Here is a 19,840-nt window from a genome sequence, read left to right as displayed (position 1 = left end):
TGCTTTGGGTACTAAAGTGTTTAAAATAACTCCCAAGGGTATTTTATTGTCATGGGTATTAAGTGAGGGAAGAGGGAATGTCCAAAGTGCCCTTAATTAAAAGCTGAAAAATTTATCGCTAGTGAATATGGGTCCCTATACAACTCGTAAGGACTCCCTACGGCTCATCACCACAAGTTGTTGTCTAGATAATAGCTAAGGTACCCCTTTATGGTAAACCTATGACTCACATCTTACAACTTGTTATGAGACCATACAACGCATAGGGTCCAAGTCATAGTCAAGACATAATACTTTAGGCATCGCACTAGTTTGGATACGAGCGAGGCCATACGACTCATTTTGAGTCTCCACAACTCGTAACCTCCAGTCGTAGTCACAATAGAAACTCCAGGACAATATATTGGCAAGGATATGATTGGGTCCTTAGGACTCATAATGACCCGTGACTATTCACAGGAAGGGTCGTCATCAGAGTAGTAAGTTTAGAAACTCAAAAATTTTCAAGGACCAAAATCTGGGGTGTTTCATTCTTCCTCCTTAAGATCAGTCGTCCTCGAATGATAAGACAAGGCATCCGTTAGCATGATTTAACATAGAACACAACCACACTTACCTTTAACAAAGACAAAAACCAAAGATGTTAAGGAATACACATACCTTAGGCAAGATTATTCGAAGCGGGAAATAAGAATGGGTATTTGGACTTCATGTCCTCTTCGGCTTCCCAAGTAGCATACGCAAACTATTGGTTCCTCCATAGAAAGTTTACTGAAGAAACCTCCTTTGTCCGCAACCGACAGACTTGGTAATCCAAGATCTCAATAGGGATCTCCTCAAATGACAAGAAGTCCAAAACACCCATACTTTCCAATGTAACCACCAAGGAAGGATCGCCTACATACTTCCTCAACATAGAAACATGAAAAACTGAGTGAACGAAACCCAAAAAAGGAGGCAACTCTAATTGATAAGCCACATTACCCACTCTCTTCATAATTAAATATGGACCCATGAAATGGGGACTAAGATTCCCTTTCTTTCCTAATTGCATCACTCTTTTCATGGGAGACACCTTTAAGAACACCCAATTGCCAACTTCAAATTCCAACTCCCTTCGCCTGATGTTTGCATAGGACTTTTGGAAACTTTAGGCGGTCTTAAGCCTATCCTGAATCACCTTCACCTTCTCTATAGCCTGATGAACGAAATCATGACTTAACAACTCAGTTTCGCCAACCTTAACCACCCAATAGGAGAATCATATCTCCATCATACAAAGCCAAAAATGGAGCCATCCCAATGCTAGAGTAATAACTATAATTATAAGAAAACTCGATAAAAGGTAAATAATCCACCCAACTACCACCAAATTCGATCACACAAGCTCGAAACATGTCCACCAACATCTGAATGGTCCTCTTCACTTGTCTATCTGCTTTGGTTGGAAAGCGGTAATAAGGCTTACCTTAGTTACCAAACCTATCTGAAAAATGATAAAGGTGAGAAGAGAATTGTGTATCGCAATCAGATATATTAGAAATGGGTGCACCATGCAACTTGACTATTTCCTGAATGAACAGCCTTTCATTATCCTCTACCAAATAATTGGTTTTCACTGTCAAGAAATAAGCGAACTTAGTCATCCTATCCATGATGACCCAAATTAAATCAAAGTAGCAGAGAAACCATGGAAAATCAGTAACAAAATCCATATTAATAACTTCTCACTTCCATACGGACAACTCAATTTCTTAAAATAATTCACCAGGTCTCAAGTGTTCCACCTTCACTGATTAATAAACCATACATTTGGACAAACAATTGGCCAAGAGTTGTACTCCAAGATTAGACAAATGGTGAATATCCTTCACTAAACCTCGATTCTCCTCATTAACTTGAGATAAGCTCCCCATTGACAACTGATGCACCATGGAAACATGGCTCTTTCGATGCTTTAAACAAAGAGTTTATGCTTGTAATTAGGTTATTTTAGTAGATATAGTGTGCTTTTGTGCTTATTGCAGTTGAAGTAGGTCAATAAAAGTGTTGGATGAAATTTGAAGAAAAATACCTAAAGAAGAAAAAGTTGCAGATAATACAAGTCACCTTATGAGTCAGTAAAACATCATACGGCTCATAGCTTGACTCTTAAGCATAACAGAAACCAAAGCCAAGCAAAAAGCTAAGTGAAAAAAAGATACGACTAAAGCATTTGAGTCGTAGATAAGGATACGCTTCATGTCAAGAAACCATAAAGAGAAAAGAACCACAAACTCACATTTGGAGTTTAAGTCACACAAGAATATGAGGCAGAAGTCTAAGTACAACTCATATGGGTAAACCATAAGCAAACCAGTGTTCAAACCATTAAAGTAAGAAGTCCCAAGTTGTAATGAGTGAAGGCCACGAGTATTATGGTCAAGGTATGACCCATGATCATGAGTCATAAAGATAATAGAACCTGGAGCCCTGGAAAATCAGATACTAGAGAACATACGAGAGGCACATGTAACTCGTAAGAAGATCGTACGAGTGGACGAGCGATTCATACCTTTTACCGACTTACTTTTCCTTTTCTATTTTAATGAGGATTTCTGGGTTATTTTGAGATACAATAAATACCCTAGGGTTTATCTTCTATTAGATGACACTCTTAGATATTCTATTACGTATTCTTACATACTTTTACAATACTTTACATTATTCTTGAGATTTTTGGGTTATTATTCAATTGAAGACTTTGGAGTTTATTCTTCTTATTCTTGTGAAATTAATTACATGAATTCCTTATTGATCATCATAGATTATTGCATGAACATGGGCGAGTAATCTCCCTGAATAGGATTGTGGGAACCCTGGTAAATTAGCTACATAAAGGAAATAGGAGATTCATCTATTCTAACATAACTATGTGTATCTTAATCTTCTTTATATTAATAGACCTCAGAGCTACTAAAGAGTGCATGTATTCAATAACGTCCTCACAAGGAAGTTTGAGATTAGGAAAAAAGGATTAAAATAGTAATTTGAGATTCACTTCCATCTTATTATTCCATCATCTCTTCTAATCAACTTGAGACTCAAAAGGTAAAAGTTGAACTAAAGTCATAGACAAGGAGCAATATGGTGACTCCTTCGCAAGGTAAAGGGTGAGATTTATCAATACGTTCACAAAAAGATTAATAATACATATCTTATTTACTTTACATATGGAGCAGCTGAATAGGTGACTTGAACATGAGAAATTTATGGAGTTAGAAGCCAGGGGGAACACAGTCCTAGTGTTAATCTTCTATTGCTTACAAACTCAAAGCATTCAAGTTTGATTACTACTTACGATTGAATTCTAATCCCCCATTTACTTTTCTGCATTGCTCGTGTATTTCAGCAAGTTAATCAACTATTCAACATTTTCCCTGTAGGATCGACCCCAACCTTATTGGATTACTATATTTTGCATCGACCGCAGCATATTTCTTTGAAGTTTAGTTTAGGGTGACATCAAATTTTGGTGTCGTCGGTGAATACAATTTGAGTAGTTAATTGAATTGGTGAAGTTCGCGGGTTTTATTTTCTGTTCTTGATTTGGCATACGGCGGTGTATGTCAAATACTAGAATAAGAGGTAATCCCTTACTCCCTTTATATCCAGAGACTGAAAGAATTTTGTAAACACCTAGAAGGATGTCAGGAAAAGTTCTTTATAGTATTCCTACTGGGGTTTAACACCCTCCTCCTCCACCTATTGATCAAAACGCGACACTTTTGCATGCTTCAGGTGATCCATAGAATGTTGTAGACTTATAGATGCAACAATTTCTAGCTAATACTGAGGAAGAGAGAAGAGCAGCTGAAGAGGCTTGATTAGCTGAAGAGGCTGGGTTAGCTCATCAAGAGGGACTATCTAGACCCCGATAAGTAGTCGATCGTGGGGATAGAGTTTAGATATACAATGCTCCATTAATTTCTGCATATCAGCACCTGCACCCATATGATGACGAAGAGGATATGGGTTATGTTGAACCTACTGAGACATGAGACATCATTCCTCCTGCTTTACCCCCTAATGTTAAGTTTGATATTACCTGTGTAATGATCCAATTGTTGAATTTGAAGGGTGTGTTTTTGAGATCATCAACAGATGATGCGAACACGCATCTTGCTAATTTTACTGGGATATACATATCATATATTATTCCAGGGGTGGATCAGGAAGCTTTGAGGTTGAGGTTGTTCCCATTTTCATTGATAGGGGAAGCATCATTATGGTTAGGGGAACTTCTAAGAGATTCAATCACTACCTGGTATGAGTTGTGTAGATAGTTTCTGAATAGATTTTCCCCTCCTGCAAGGATGCTACAGTTGAAAGATGAAATCCATAATTTTAGACAGTAGTTACTTGTAGAATTAATGTATAAAGCGTGGTTTAGGTTCAAGAAGAAGCTGAGCATAGTACCTAACCACAGAATCACAAGGTCGAGTTGTTAGAAATCTTCTACAGATCACTAAATGTCAGTTCGATATTAATGGAAGATACAATTTTGAAAGGTTTATTTATGCGTCTTCGGTGGGATACTTTACAGGATATGTTTGATGATATTTCGGTGACTAATAGAGATTGGAATACTAGAGATGTTGAGCATGGTACAAGTACATATTCCATTAGATCAGCTAATAATTATGGAGATGGTCAGGATTTGGTAGCGCAAGAGTTTGCATAGATTTGGACAGATATTAGGCTACTTATAAAACAATTTGCAATAATGAATGCTGAGAAAGTGAGTGTAGTCAGGGCATAGGGATCTACTTCTAGGATTGTTGAGACTGAATATAAAGACTAAGCAAAGTATCTTGATCGTCAGTTGTCAGATTTTCGAGCCCAGTGTCAAGGAAATCAAGGTCAAAACTATTACAATGATAGATACAGAGATAGAAGTAGAAAGAGAGATGGTGATTAGAGGTGGAAAGACGATTACAAGGAGAAGAGTGACGGGTATGTTTGACCAGGTGGTTATGATTTAGAATCTAGAGCGGAAGCATTTTTGTCAAAATTAGTCAAGGGTAAAGAAAGTCAAGAAAGTTTCCTTAAAGAGAATAAGGCAGATCTATCAGGGCTAAACCAGAAATTTGGGTCACATGCCACTGTAATCAAATAGGTGGAGCAGAAATTTGGTCAGATATCAGCCACAGTAAATCAAATCCAGCCATTACCACCGTGGTTAATCAAAAGAAAGATGGTCACTTCCATGTCATTACCACTAGGAGTAGTAAAACCACCATAGACCAACCTGTACCCACAGTTGATGAACAAAAGAATGATGATGATTCTGTTGATGTGGTGAGTAGTAGCAAGCAAGATAAAGGAAAAGACATGGTCAAGGAGCTTGATTTGAAGTCTATCCCAAGACCTCTCCCTCCTCTTCCTCTAAGGCTGAAAAAGGAGCAAGAAGAGGGTAAATATCAGAAATTTTTATCTATGTTGATTGAGCTATCAGTCAACGTCCCATTTATAGAAGTATTAGAACAAATGCTAGGAAATACAAAATTTGTGAAGTATCTAATCACCAAGAAGAGGTTAGTCAATTATGAGCTAATCAACAATATTCATCTTTACATTACTATAGATACTAGATCATTGATAGAGAAGAAGGAGGATCTTGGTGCTTTCACCATTACTTGCACCATTGAATCTTTCAACTTCACTCGGGCATTATGTGTGTCATTAGTAGTATTTAAGCAGTTGGGGTCAAGAGCTCCTACACCAACCATTATGAGACTAGTAATGGTAGATAGGACAGGGAAAAAGCCAGTTGGTATTCTATATAATGTATTGCTGAAGGTGGATTCTTTCATCTTTCCTACTGATTATGTGATATTAGACTGTGAAGTGGACTTTCAAGTCTTAATTATTTTCGAAAAACCATTCTTGGATACAGGAAGGACATTGATTGATTTGGAGCTAGGACATCTAATGTTAAGGCTCAATGATGAACAGGTGATATTCAATGTATGCAAATCCATGAAGCATCCTGATGAGTTGAAAGTTGTATCCGTGATTGATGTGTATAATGAGGAGATGGATTCATTGTATAATGTTGATTCAATGACTGTTTGGGATGATACTTCTAATGTTGTTCCTATTAAAGAAAGGTTGGGTGTTGAAGCTTTTGTTGTTGTGATCATGAACTCCGACAGTGGTGGTATTGATGAATATAATGAGATAGTATGTGCACTCTATGGATACTTATGCACTAAAGAAGCTTGATTTGGATCTAAAAAATAGAACCACTCCACCTTCTCGCCCATTTATTGAGGAGTCCTAGAGTTGACAGCCCTCCCTTCTCATTTGCGATATGCATTTTTGGGGGCCAACAACACTTGACCAGTAATTAATGCAGTTGACTTGATTGAGACAGAAGTGGAAGCTTTATTATTAGTGCTACAGATATTTAAGAGGATCTTTGGTTGGTCTATTATAGATATTGTGGGTATCTCTCCTAGTCTTTTTACTCATAAAATTCAACTTGAACTGGATTGTGTTCCAAATATAGAACACCAGCATCGAATCAATCCTCCTATGCGGGAGGTGGTGAAGAAAGAGATAATCAAGTGGTTGGATGCTGGTGTAGTGTATCCCATTTTGATAACAAGTGGGTCAGTCTGGTAAAATGTGTTCTGAAGAAAGGTGGTATTACTATTGTACCTAATGAGAAGAATTAGCTATTGCCAATGAGGCCAGTTACGGGATGGAGAGTATGCATGGATTACAAGAAATTGAATGCATAGACTCAAAAGGATCATTTTTCCATGCCCTTCATGGACCAGATGTTGGATAGACTTGCGGGCAAAGGGTGGTACTATGTTTTGGATGGGTACTCAGACTACAATAAAATCACTATCTCACCTAAAGACCAATAAAAGACTACCTTCACATGTCCTTATAGGACCTTTGCATTTTCACGTATGCTATTTGGGTTATGTAATGCTCCAGCCATATTTCAGAGATGTATAATGTCAATCTTCTCTAACATGGTAGAAGGCACCATCGAAATGTTTATGGATGATTTCTCAGTCGTTGGTGATTCTTTTGATGACTGCTTAGTTCACTTGGCAAATGCTCTACGAAGGTGTGAAGAATGTAACTTGGTACTTAATTGGGAAAACTCTAATATTATGGTTAAATCAGGTATTGCGCTTGGAAAAATAATTCAAAAAGGGGTATTGAGGAAGATCGAGCGAAGATTGAAGTGATCGAGAAAATATGACACGGCCCAAACCAGGGCCTTGTCGTAATGGGAATCTCAAGCCCAACAAGGATCGGAGATCGCCCTGCTACCTAAGCCAAACCACCAACATATACCTAATGCCATATGAACTCCAAACTTATAACAAGTTAGAGCGTTATACAATCCAAAGACTATGGGATAGGTCCATGACAATGACCAACCAGAACAAGTCAAACCATCCCAAAACAATTTGGTGATCACATCATAATAACCAAATCCATTTCCATGCCATAGCATACCTAAGTCCACAGTTTATCCACACAAAGCATCTAAAAGAGAATCCAAGAAATATTCGGTTGGTACATGCCCCCGACCATAGCCAAAATCAATATCCAGGTCTAAACCAATAAAGACATAAAATAAACTCAAAATATGAAACGGAACCTTCCAAAGGATGGAAGCTCACCACTTCAAGTCACAACAAGTTGTTCTCAAGTCCAATCACTGAGTAGGAGGTGCAGTATGACCAACACCTGCATCACGTGTGGATACAGCATCGAAGATGGTTAGTGGTCGGAGCACTAGCATGTGGCTCAAGGATAAAGATAAAATCATGCCAATAGTTAAAACCAAACAACCAATGCAATACATATATAAACAAACCATGTAGGGATAGGGAATGAGATTAGTATGAACTTTGAAATCATTAACCTAGGATGTGTAGGGCTGCCATTCTAAATTCACCCATGGGCTATATGGGGTCAGTGCCACCAGCTGAAAGGGCCCCAGCACGTGTTAGCCGCACAAGCCGAAAAGAATATGAGTTGACTAGTAAATCTCCCAAATTATTAGTATGACATCATGCACACGGTCACCAAGACCAAACCTCACATCAGCAAACATGAGTTTCCAGTTTTGTCCCCCCTCCCCTGGGACCTCCACCTTCCACGGCTTTGCTAACATATCTAGCTTTAAGGCCCTATTTAAAACAATCCACATATAAACAACCATTTACCAAGGAGTCTTATTTATTAGGCATTAACCATTGGTATCGTCATACCAAAATTAGAGCTTTTAAGTCTATCCAATTATGCCATACCAAAGCCATTATACCTAAGTGACTCCAAAGTTTCCAATTAAACCAAACTATGTCCACCAAGGCCTTGTAAATGGAAACCAAGAACCATAGCCACCAAGGCCTTACCATTTAATCATTTAGGGCACATACTATCATTCCCATTAAGAAATTTCCTTAGTTCAAAACACCATTAACATGTGACTAGTAATTTCTTTTAGATATTTTCACAAACACCTTGAGGGCATACCTTTAACAAGACCAAGACCAAAGTAAAAACCATCAAGTTTAGCATTACCCAAGACCTATTTGTTAAACCACAATCAACAAGCACCCACATTTGCAAGCCATCACCAAAATATATGTGAAAGCATAACTTAAATCAAGAGTAAACAATACTCAACAATATCCATCAAAACCCTTAATATTGGTTTTCAAAACCACTATTTAAGAATTAAAATCAATATTTAAAACACATGATATTTTTGAAGTAACAATAAGGGAAGAGTTACATAACTTATTCACAAAGATTCACGGAGGGATTCTTGGTCCTCAAGCCTCTAGATGGCCTCTTTGATGAACCCTAGCCCCAATCTTGTTAGAGAACTTTAGAGAGGATTTTTGGAGTGTTTTGATCTTTTCCAAGTGAAGGATGAAGGTCCAAACAATGTTATAAGTTGTGGGTCATAAGGGTTTAGGGGTGGGAAATGTGTAAGATGTCCTCTACTTAAAAGCTGAAAATTAAACCCAGGAGGGTACGACTCACCTTACACAAACCATACCCTAGTGAATGAGTGGTACCCTTACTCGTACCCTAAACCTCCCCTTCGACCCCCATACAGATCAACATCCAACCAATTAAGTCCAAGTCATATCCTAAGGTATAGGAAGTACCCTACAACCCGTACCCTAGACAGAATACTTTAGACAAGACTTATAGCATCATACGACTTGGCAACTTACTACTTGTACAGTATCATATGATTGGTACGAGTTTATGGTATTCAGGTCATACCTAAGGCGGAAGCCAACACAAACACACTGTCCAACATACGAAGGAAGGACCCTTACCTAGACACAAACATACGACTACTACATTCTAGTCATATATTGTCCAGAAACTCAAACTTAGACAAATTTTTCTAAGGGATCAAAGCCATGGTGTTTTAATCCTCCCCTACTTGGATCATTTATCCTCGAATGATGGGTAAAGGTAATCACAAGCACGAGTTAACACATTACTAAACATCAAACTAACCTTTAACCGAGTTATAAAAATAAGAACATACAACAAGGATAAGAAAATTATCACATACCTCAAGTATGAGTTTCCAAAATGGAGAACAAATGCGGATACTTGGACTTCATGTCCTCTTCCGCTTCCCAAGTAGCTTCCTCAACCTTATGGCTCCTCCAAAGAACCTTTACCGAAGCCACAACCTTCATCCAAAACTAACAAACTTGATGAGCCAAGATCTTAACCGGAACTACTTCATAAGATAAGGAATCTGAGATACCTTACCCTTCAAAAGGAACAATCGATGAAGGATCACTCACACACTTCCTCAACATAGAGACATGGAAAATTGGATGAATGGAGCTCAAACTGGGAGGAAACTCTAATTCATAGGCAAAATTGCCAACCCTCTTCAAGATGAAGTACGGGCCAACATACCAAGGACTAAGCTTCCCCTTCTTATCAAACTGTATCACTCCCTTCATGGGAGATACCGTTAAGAATACACAATCACCAATATTAAACTCCAAATCCCTATGCCTCATGTCTTCATAGAACTTTTGATGACTTTAAGCGGCTTTTTACCTAACACGAATCGCCTTCACCTTATCTAAGGCTTAGTGAACCAAATCAGGGCCAAGCAACTTACACTCACCAACTCCATACCGCCCAATAGGACAACGACATTTCCTACCATACAATGACTCAAAAGGAGTCATACCAATGCTAGAGTTGTAACTATTGTTATAAGCAAACTCAATCAAAGGCACATGGTCATACCAAGTACCACCATAATCAATCACACAAGCACGAAGCATATTTTCCATTATCTGAATGGTCCTCTCCACTTATCCATCTGACTGTGGGTGGAAAGCAATACTAAGGCACACTTTAGTTCCTAAACCTTTCTAAAACAACTTCCAAAATTAAGATGAGCATAGAGTTTCATGATCCAAAATAATAGAAACTAGAGCACCATACAGCTTCATAATCTATGCAAGATACAACTTAGCATAATCCTCCACCGAGTAACTAGTCCACACCGGCAAGAAGTGAGTGGACTTGATCATTTTGTCCATAATGACTCAAATAGAATCACATTGATTTTAAGACCGAGGAAGACTGATAACAAAATCCCTATTAATAACCTCCCACTTTTATTCGGGCAACTCAATCTCTGTGTACAAACCCCCAAGTCTCATGTGCTCAACTTTCACTTGTTGACATACCATACACCTAGCCACATAGCTAGCCACATCTCATTTCATATTATTCAACCAATAAAACTCCTTAAGACCATGGTACATATTCATGTAACTGGGATGAATACCATAACAAGATCCATGAGCCTCAGCCATAATCCTTTCCCTCAATCCATCGATGTCGAGTACACATAACCTACCTTAGTACCACAACATACCATCACCACCAATCCTAAAATCAGCAACCTTTTGTTGACCCACATTACTCTTAATCTTCATCAATTCAGGATCCAACATTTGCTTTTTTTATCTTAACAACAAGAAATGACTGTGATACCTGATGCACAAATACACCACCATCCTCAAAGTCCATAAGATAAACTCCAAGATTAGTTAAACGGTGGATGTCCTTCACTAAATCCCACCTATCCTCACCCACATGAGCTAGACTCCCCATGGATAACCTGCTAAGAGCATTGACAACTATGTTATCTCTACCTGGATGGTAATGGAGACTCATATCGTAGTCCTTCAGCAACTCAAGACTTCTCTTTTGCCTGAGGTTTAGCTCTTTCTGAATGAACATATACTGTAGGCTCTTATTATCGAAAAAGATGTCAACATGAACCCCATAGAGATAGTGACACAACATCTTCAACGTAAATACCACAGCTAACAACTCCAAATCATGAGTAGGGTAGTTTTTCTCATGAAACTTCAACTTCCTAGAGGCATAGGCCACATCCTACCTTACTGCATTATCACACAACTAAGCCCAATATGAGAAGCATCACAATACACTATGAAACCATCATTTCCCTCGAGAAAGGTTAAAACCAGAGCCAAAGTCAATTTATCCTTTGACTTTTGAAACTACCCTCACACGCATCCGACCATAAGAACTTGACCTTCTTTTGGGTCAGCTTAGTCAACGGGGCGGCTATCGTCAAAAAACTTTCCACAAATCTCCTATAGCAACCAGCTAGACCCAAGAAGCTTTGAATATTGATTGGAGTCATAGGTCTAGGCTATTTCTTAACCGCCGTAACCTTTTGTAGATCCACCATGGTACCTTCACTACAGATAACATATCCCAGAAAAGTCACAGCTTTTAACCAAAACTCACACTTAGAGAACTTGGCATACAAATGATGATCCTTCAAGGTTTGCAACACAGCACGAAGGTGATCGACATAATCCACCTCACTCTTAGAATAGATCAAGATGTCATTAATGAATACCATGACAAAAAAATCCAGAAATAGTTGAAAGACCCTATTCATTAAATTGATAAACATTGCCAGAGCGTTTGTCAACCCAAAGGACATAACTAGGAACTCATAATAATCGTACCGAGTTCTGAAGGTAGTCTTAGGGATATTCACTTCCCTAATATTAAGCTGATGATAACCCAACCTAAATCAATCTTTGAGAAACACTTTGTACCTTGAAGTTGATCAAACAAATCATCGATCCTAGGGAGAGGGTAATTATTATTTATGGTCACCTTATTCAACTGACGATAACCAATGCACATTTAAAGGGAACCGTCCTTCTTACGCACAAACATGGGAGCACCCCAAGGAGACAGACTAGGATGGATGAAACCTTTATCTAAAAGATCCTTTAATTGCTCCTTAATCTTTTCCAACTCAGCCAGAGCCATTCTATATGGAGAGATAAAACTAGATCAACCCCCAAAATTAATTTCCATATCGAGAGGAATACTAGGAAAATAATTAGGGAAAACCTTAGGAAACTCATTAACTATGGGAACGGATTCTAGAGAATAACCTTCCGAGTTAGAAACTTTAACTCGGACTTAGTGATACAAACACGCTTTAGAAATTAATTTTTGGGATCTAAGAAATGAGATGAACCTCTCCTTAGGCACTAAAGAACCCTCTTACAATAAAATGATCAGCTCATTAGGAAATTTAAACATGACCTTACGGGTCCGACAATCTAAGGAGGCATAGCACGAATGCAACTAATCTGTCCCCAATATGATATCAAAGTCAACCATATCTAACTCTATTAATTCCACAAGATTTTCTTTACTACCAATAGATACCACACACACCCTATAGACTCTTTTAACAACCACAGAGTCTCCTATCAAGTAGAAAAAAGAAAAAGGAACTAGCAGACACTCAAGAATAAAACTGAAATGAATAGCCACAAATGGGGTCACATAAGACAGAGTAAATAATATATATCATGAGAGAAATGTTTTAACATAACCGGAACAACATCGGGAGATGCCTCAAAATCCTAGTGAGATGCAAGAGTATATAATTAATTTTGGCCAGTGCCGGTACCAAAAGCAAAAGCAACACCCTTTGGTGCAGGAGCAGATGAAGAGCCAACGGGAGCCTTGTTAGCCCCAGAGGCTAACCTAACACAATATTCATGAAGCATATGATCGATCTAACCACCATAAAAATATTTGTCCTTCCCTTTCTCACAGAACCCAAGGTGCGTCCGCCCATAAAATCTACAAAGAAGGCAGGATGGAACTGACTAAGTCCCACTAGCCTGAGATTCGTCACACTGTGCATGGAACCCACTATCAAATAAAGGCTAAAGATTACCCAATGGCTTTGGGTAAGGATCACTAGTTGAGAATCGACTGACAAAACTCAACATTTATCACGTTAGCTTGAGGAGCTGGAGGAGGAGGGCTAGAGGGAGCCGATGGAACTCCAAGACAATCAAGAACCAGACTACTAGACCAGGTCTGGACTTTATAAGTAGAGTATATCCCATTCATATTGGCCCCAATTGGTACAGAAGGGTTTGTAAGAACTTCAAATCTTCTTGGAGGCGTGATCGGAGAGATGAGTAAATGGAAAGTAGAAGTATCCAAGACCTTAGGCCCTATAGCTTAAAGTAAGATAACAGGAAAGTGAAATATTTCTAAATGACCTTAGGCCCTACAGCTCAAAGTAAGATAACAGGAAAGTGAAATATTTCTAAATGTCTAATAGCCTCTTTCATATAAATGTGGTATGCTACACACTTATAAAAAAGACTCTACTTAACACTGCTTTATGGATACCTAACTGACCAGGAACCTAGTCTCTGATACCAACTTGACATGACCCAAACTAGGGCCTTGTCATAATCGACATATTAAGGACAACAAGGATCACAGAGATCACCCCACTAACCAATCCAAACCACCAACATATACCCAATGTTGGATGAACTCCAAACTTACAACAAGTTAGAGCATTATACAATCCAATGTCTTTGAGATAGGTCCATGACCATGACCAACCCAAATAAGTTAAACCATCCCAAAACAATCTAGCAATCACATCATAATAACCAAATCTATTTACATACCGCAACATACCCAAGTCCCCAATTTGTTTAGACAAAGCCTCTAAAAGAGAATCCAAGAAATATTCAGTCGAGACATGCCCCCGACCATAGACAAAATCAATATCCAGGTCTAAACCAACAAAGACAAAAAAGAAACTCAAAACAAAAAATAAAGCTTTCTAAAGGATGGAAGCTCACCACTTCAAGTTACCATAAGTTGTTCTCGAGTCCAATCACTGAGTAGGAGGTGTAGTATGACCAACACCTACATCATATAGGGATACAGTAGCAAAAATGGTTAGTGGATGGAGCACTAGTATATAACTCAAGTATAAGGATAAAATAATGCTAATAATTCAGACCAAACAACCAATGCATACAGCCAATAAAACACATATATATACATACACCATGCCAGGATAGGGAACAAAATTAGTTTGAACTTTGAAATCATTAACCTAGGATGTGTAGCACCCTATTCTAAATTTACCCATGGGCTATATGAGGTCAGTACCACCTACTGAAAAGGCCTCGGTGCGTGTTATCCGCATGAGCCAGAGAGAATATGGGATGACTAGAACATCTCTAAAATATAACTGTGATATCATACATACAGTCACCAAGACCAAATCTAACATCAGCAAACATGAGTTTCCAGTTTTGGTTCCCTCGGTACCTCCACCTTCCATGGCTTTGCTAACACATCCAACTTTAAAGTCTAATTTAAAACCAACCACACACAACCAACCATCCATTTACTAAGGAGTCTTATTTTTTATGTATTAACCATTTGTATCATCATACCAAAATTAGAGCTTGTAAGTCTATCCAATTATGTCGTACCAAATCCATTATAAACAAGTGACTCCAAAGATTTTAATTAAACCAAATTATGGACACCAAGTCCTTTTCAATGTAAACCAAGAACTATATCCACCAAGGCCTTAACATTTAACCATTTAACTATTTAAAATAATTACATAACTAAAATGTCCTTTACAAACCATTCATTCCTATTAAGCCATTGCCTTAGTTCAAAACACCATTAACATATGACTAGTAATTTCTTTTAGATATTTTCACAAATACCTTGAGGGAATACCTTTAAAAAGACCAAGACCAAAGTAAAAACCATCAAGTTTAGCGTTACCCAAGACCTATTTGTTAAATCAAAATCAACAAGCACCCACATAAGCAAATCATCACCAAAAATATGTGAAACATAACTTAAATCAAGAGTAAAAAATACTCAACAATACACATCAAAACCCTTCGTATTGGTTTTCAAAACTACCATTTAATAATCAAAATCAATATTTAAAACACATGATATTTTTGAACTAACAATAAGAGAAGAGTTACGTGCCTTATTCACGAAGATTCACAGAGGGATTCATGGTCCTCAAGACTCAAGATGGCCTCTTTGATGAACCCTAGACCCAATCTTATTAGAGAAGTTTAGATGAGATTTTTGGAGTATTTTGATCTTGTCCAAGTAAAGAATGAAGGTCCAAAAAATGTGATAAGTCATGGGTCATAAGGGTTTAGGGGTGGGAAATATGTAAAATATCCTCTACTTAAAAGCTAAAAAGAACCCAGGAGGGTACAACTTACCTTACACAAACCATACCCTAGGGAATGAGTGGTACTCATACTTGCACCCTAAAACTTCTCTTGGACCCCTATACAGATCAACATATGACCAATTAAGTCCAAGTCATACCCTAAGTTATGGGAAGTACCCTACAACCCGTACCCTAGACATAATACTTTGGACAAGACTTATAGCATCATACAACTTGGTAACTTACTACTGGTACACTATCATATGATTGGTATGATGCTCAATCATACCTAAGGCAGAAACCAAACCCAAACACATTGTCCAATATATGAAGAAGGGGCCCTAATCCGTACCCAAATATATGACTACTACCTTCTAGTTGTATATTGTCCATAAACTACAACTTATGTAAATTTTTCTAAGGGATCAAAGCCAAGGTCCTTCAAATTTCCTTCACAAATTTCTATGAAGGGTGGGACAATTGGGTTTTATAGGCAATTCATCAAGGATTTCTCCAAGATTGCCAACTCTCTTTGTAGGATTCTTGAGAAAGAGGTGGAATTTGATTTTACTAAAGTATGATTGAAGGATTTTTAATGTCTAAAAAAGAGGTTGATGATTGCTCTTATATTAGTATCACCAGATTGGTCCTTGCCATTTGAGATTATGTGTGACGCAAGTGGATTGGCCTTAGGTATTAGACTAGGCCAACAAAAATAAATTATCCTTCATCCCATCTACAATGCTATAAAGGCACTAAATCTTGCTTAAAAAAACTACACCATCACTGAACAAGAGTTATTGGCAGTGGTTTTTGCCTTTAAGAAGTTTAGGTCTTATTTGATTGGGAATAAGGTGATATGCACACTGATTATACAGCATTGAAGTACCTAATAGCTAAAAAATGCAAAGCCTAGGCTCATAGGGTGGGTACTCTTGCTTCAAGAGTTTGATTTTGAGATCAAGGACAGAAAAAGCACTGAGAATCAAGTTGTGGATCACTTGTCTAGACTTGATAAGGAAGCTATGCAGAATGTTGAAGATGGGCTCGAGATTGATGATAGTTTTCTAGATGAGCAGATATTAGCATCCTCCCAAGATCTAATTCCATAGTTTACAAATAATGCAAATTATCTAGTCAGTGATCTAATCCCAGAAGATCTTTCCTTTCAGTTGAGAAAGAAGTTTATGCATGATAAGGAAATTTTTCTAGGATCATCCTTATCTATTCAAAATTTATATGGATAGGATTATTTGTAGATGTATACTTGAGGTGGAGATGATGAGCATATTTGAGGCTTATTACTCTTCACCAGTTGGGGTCATCATGGAGGAACCTGGACAACCCATAAAATCTTATAATATGGATATTATTGGATAATAATTTACAAAGATGCATATGATTTCACTTTAGCTTGTGATTAATTTCAATGCCAAGTTAACATATCTAGACGTCATGAACTTCCTATGACTCTTATTTTAGAATTAGAATTGTTTGATATATGAGGTATAGATTTCATGGGTCCTTTTGTGAGATTGTTTGGTATGAAGTACATTTTAGTGGCTATAGATATGGTTCTAAATAGATGGAGGCAGTTGCACTCCCCAACAATGATGCACGTAGTGTCACCATATTCTTGAAAAAGCACATCTTTTCTTAATTTGGCATGTTGTGTGCTATTAATAGTGATGGTGGGTCATATTTTTGTAATCGTCAATTCAAAAGTCTGCTTGAGAAGTATGAAGTAAAACACAAGGTGGCAACACCTTATCATCTTTAGACTAGTGGACAAGTTGAGGTGTTCAATAGAGAAATCAAGTCTATTTGGAAAAGACTGTAAATGCCAATAGGACTGATTGGTCACAAAAATTAGATGATACATTATGGTATTAACAAATAGCTTTTAAGACCCCTATCGATGCTTCTCCTTCTCAATTAGTGTATGGCAAGGCATGTCACTTGCCTGTTGAACTTGAACATAATGCACTGTGGGCGTTAAAAAAACTAAACTTTAAGTGGCAAGATATAGCAAAGTCAATGATGAATGAGTTGGATAAATTCTAACTCCGAGCATAGAAATGTTATGTACTTTACAAAGAAAATATAAAACTATGTCATGATTGAAAAATTGAGAAAAGGACCTTCAAAAAAGGTGACCAAATATTTATCTACAATACAAGGCATTGCTTGTTTCCAGGTAAGTTGAAGTATAGGTGGTATGGTCTATTTACTGTACTAAGAGTGTCGCCATATATTTCTTTAGAATTGAAGCGAGATGGTGAAGCCCTGTTCAAGTTGAATGGGTAAAAAGTAAAGCATTATATGGGTAACACTAAGGAAATTAATGTGATTATTGAGATGGACCTTGGTGAAGCCTGAGTAACCAAGGCAATTACGTTATGTTGCGATGTTAAATCAAGCGCTGCATGGGAGACAACCCATGAGGCTAGTTGGTGAAATCTAAGTATTCAACTTAGCCCCATCACTGCCCGATGTTAAATCAAGCATTACGTGAGAGGCAAACCATGTTTTTGTACTTAATAATTTATAGGGTAATATGTGTGTTTAGTGTGCAGGACTAAAGATTACAGAAAAGAGCCAAAAATTCAAGAAATTTAGTCATATAAACTATTCATGAGTCGTATCTTGAGGTAACAACTCGTGAGTAAGAGTTGTAAGGACTTGGGAGTTGTTGTAAATCCAGGTAAAAGTTTCTAGAGTCTTTACGACTCTGAGAATGAGTTGTACCTTCAAGATACATTTTGTCACACTGACTCTTATCGACTTTAGAACCCAGGAAAGTTCCAAGTCTTTACGAATGGAGGAAAAACTCATAAGCCTAGGTACGAGTCATACACATGTCTTGTAACCATGCTTAATAGGTTGAGGGTCACAGGTCAACCCAGTCCAAATTTTTTTAAAAACAAAAAGGGTACTTGATTCAGGTACCCAACACTCTAAAACACAATTCTCCTCCATTGTTGACCAACTCTTAAGCTCCTAAAGCATAAATTCACTCCAAAATACTTACCAATTCATTGGGTGCCCTCATATTTCATGAAATTCACAAGAATTCGGGGTAGAAACTTATACACTTCAACAAACCTAGAACCTTACCAACTCAAGTTTTTAAACTTAAATTCAATATATTTTAAGTTGAAATTGAAAATTTGTTAGATGTAAGGCGTGCTTTGATTTGAATATACCTGTGTATGAAAAATGTGGAACCCTAGTTCTTAGAAATTGAACTTCAAATGGAAATTGGGGGTGAACTTGATGTTGTGTGCTAAAATTGTGTATTTTTGGACTAAAATGAGGTGATAATGTTGTGCATTGAAAGGGTTTGGGGATTATGTATTGGAATCAACTCATAAGTTAAAATTCTATGTTGCAGTGGACATGAAACCTCTTACGACTCATACCCACAAGTAATGAGTTATGAAGAGACTCGTAACCAGTGACAACATAGAAGTCAAATTGAGTGCAAGTTCTGGTATGGGTACGAATTTCCTATACGAGTCGTATATAACCCATACGACTCATAAACATAAGTCATAAAGACCTGGGAAGATATTATGACTTAGAGTTTTGTTTTTGGTTTGCGTACAATTGTTGGTAACGAGTCATAACCTGTACTTACAACTAGTCAAGAGGACTCGTAAGTGGACTAATGAAAATTCATATACACGCTATTTATCATACGACTCAGTCATATGAGTTATACCTAGATAATATGACTCCTACCCCCCCTGTCGTACCAAGAACAGAACATGTCATTGACACAGAATTTTCTTTGTTTTTCTTTATTTTCCTTAGTAGTTTCTGATGAGTGTTTGCACACAGGTACTATGGCTCCTGAAGGAGATTACTCAAGGAAAATCACCAAGAAGAAGCCAACTCCAAAGGCAAAGTTGATGTGCACTGATAAGGAGCCAAGTGACTCAAGTGGGGATCCTGTGCAGTTCCCCATAAAAAATAAAGTGGCCTTAAGGTAAAAATACCCTCGAGAAAGAAAGTAGCCACTATGGAGGACACACCTCCATGGGGACCAAGAATAAAGAACCTAAGTACCTCCCCTTCATACTCATCTTTATCTACTGAGGATAATGAGGATGAAGAAAATGATAAACTTAAGGGTGATATGAGAGAAGAGAAAAATATTGAATCAAGATCAGAGGAAGAAAGTTCAAAGAATGCTAGTGA

Source organism: Capsicum annuum, chromosome 9 (genome assembly GCF_002878395.1).
Source record: "Capsicum annuum cultivar UCD-10X-F1 chromosome 9, UCD10Xv1.1, whole genome shotgun sequence".
In the NCBI taxonomy this organism is placed as follows: domain Eukaryota; kingdom Viridiplantae; phylum Streptophyta; class Magnoliopsida; order Solanales; family Solanaceae; genus Capsicum; species Capsicum annuum.
This window is presented reverse-complemented; position numbering follows the sequence as displayed.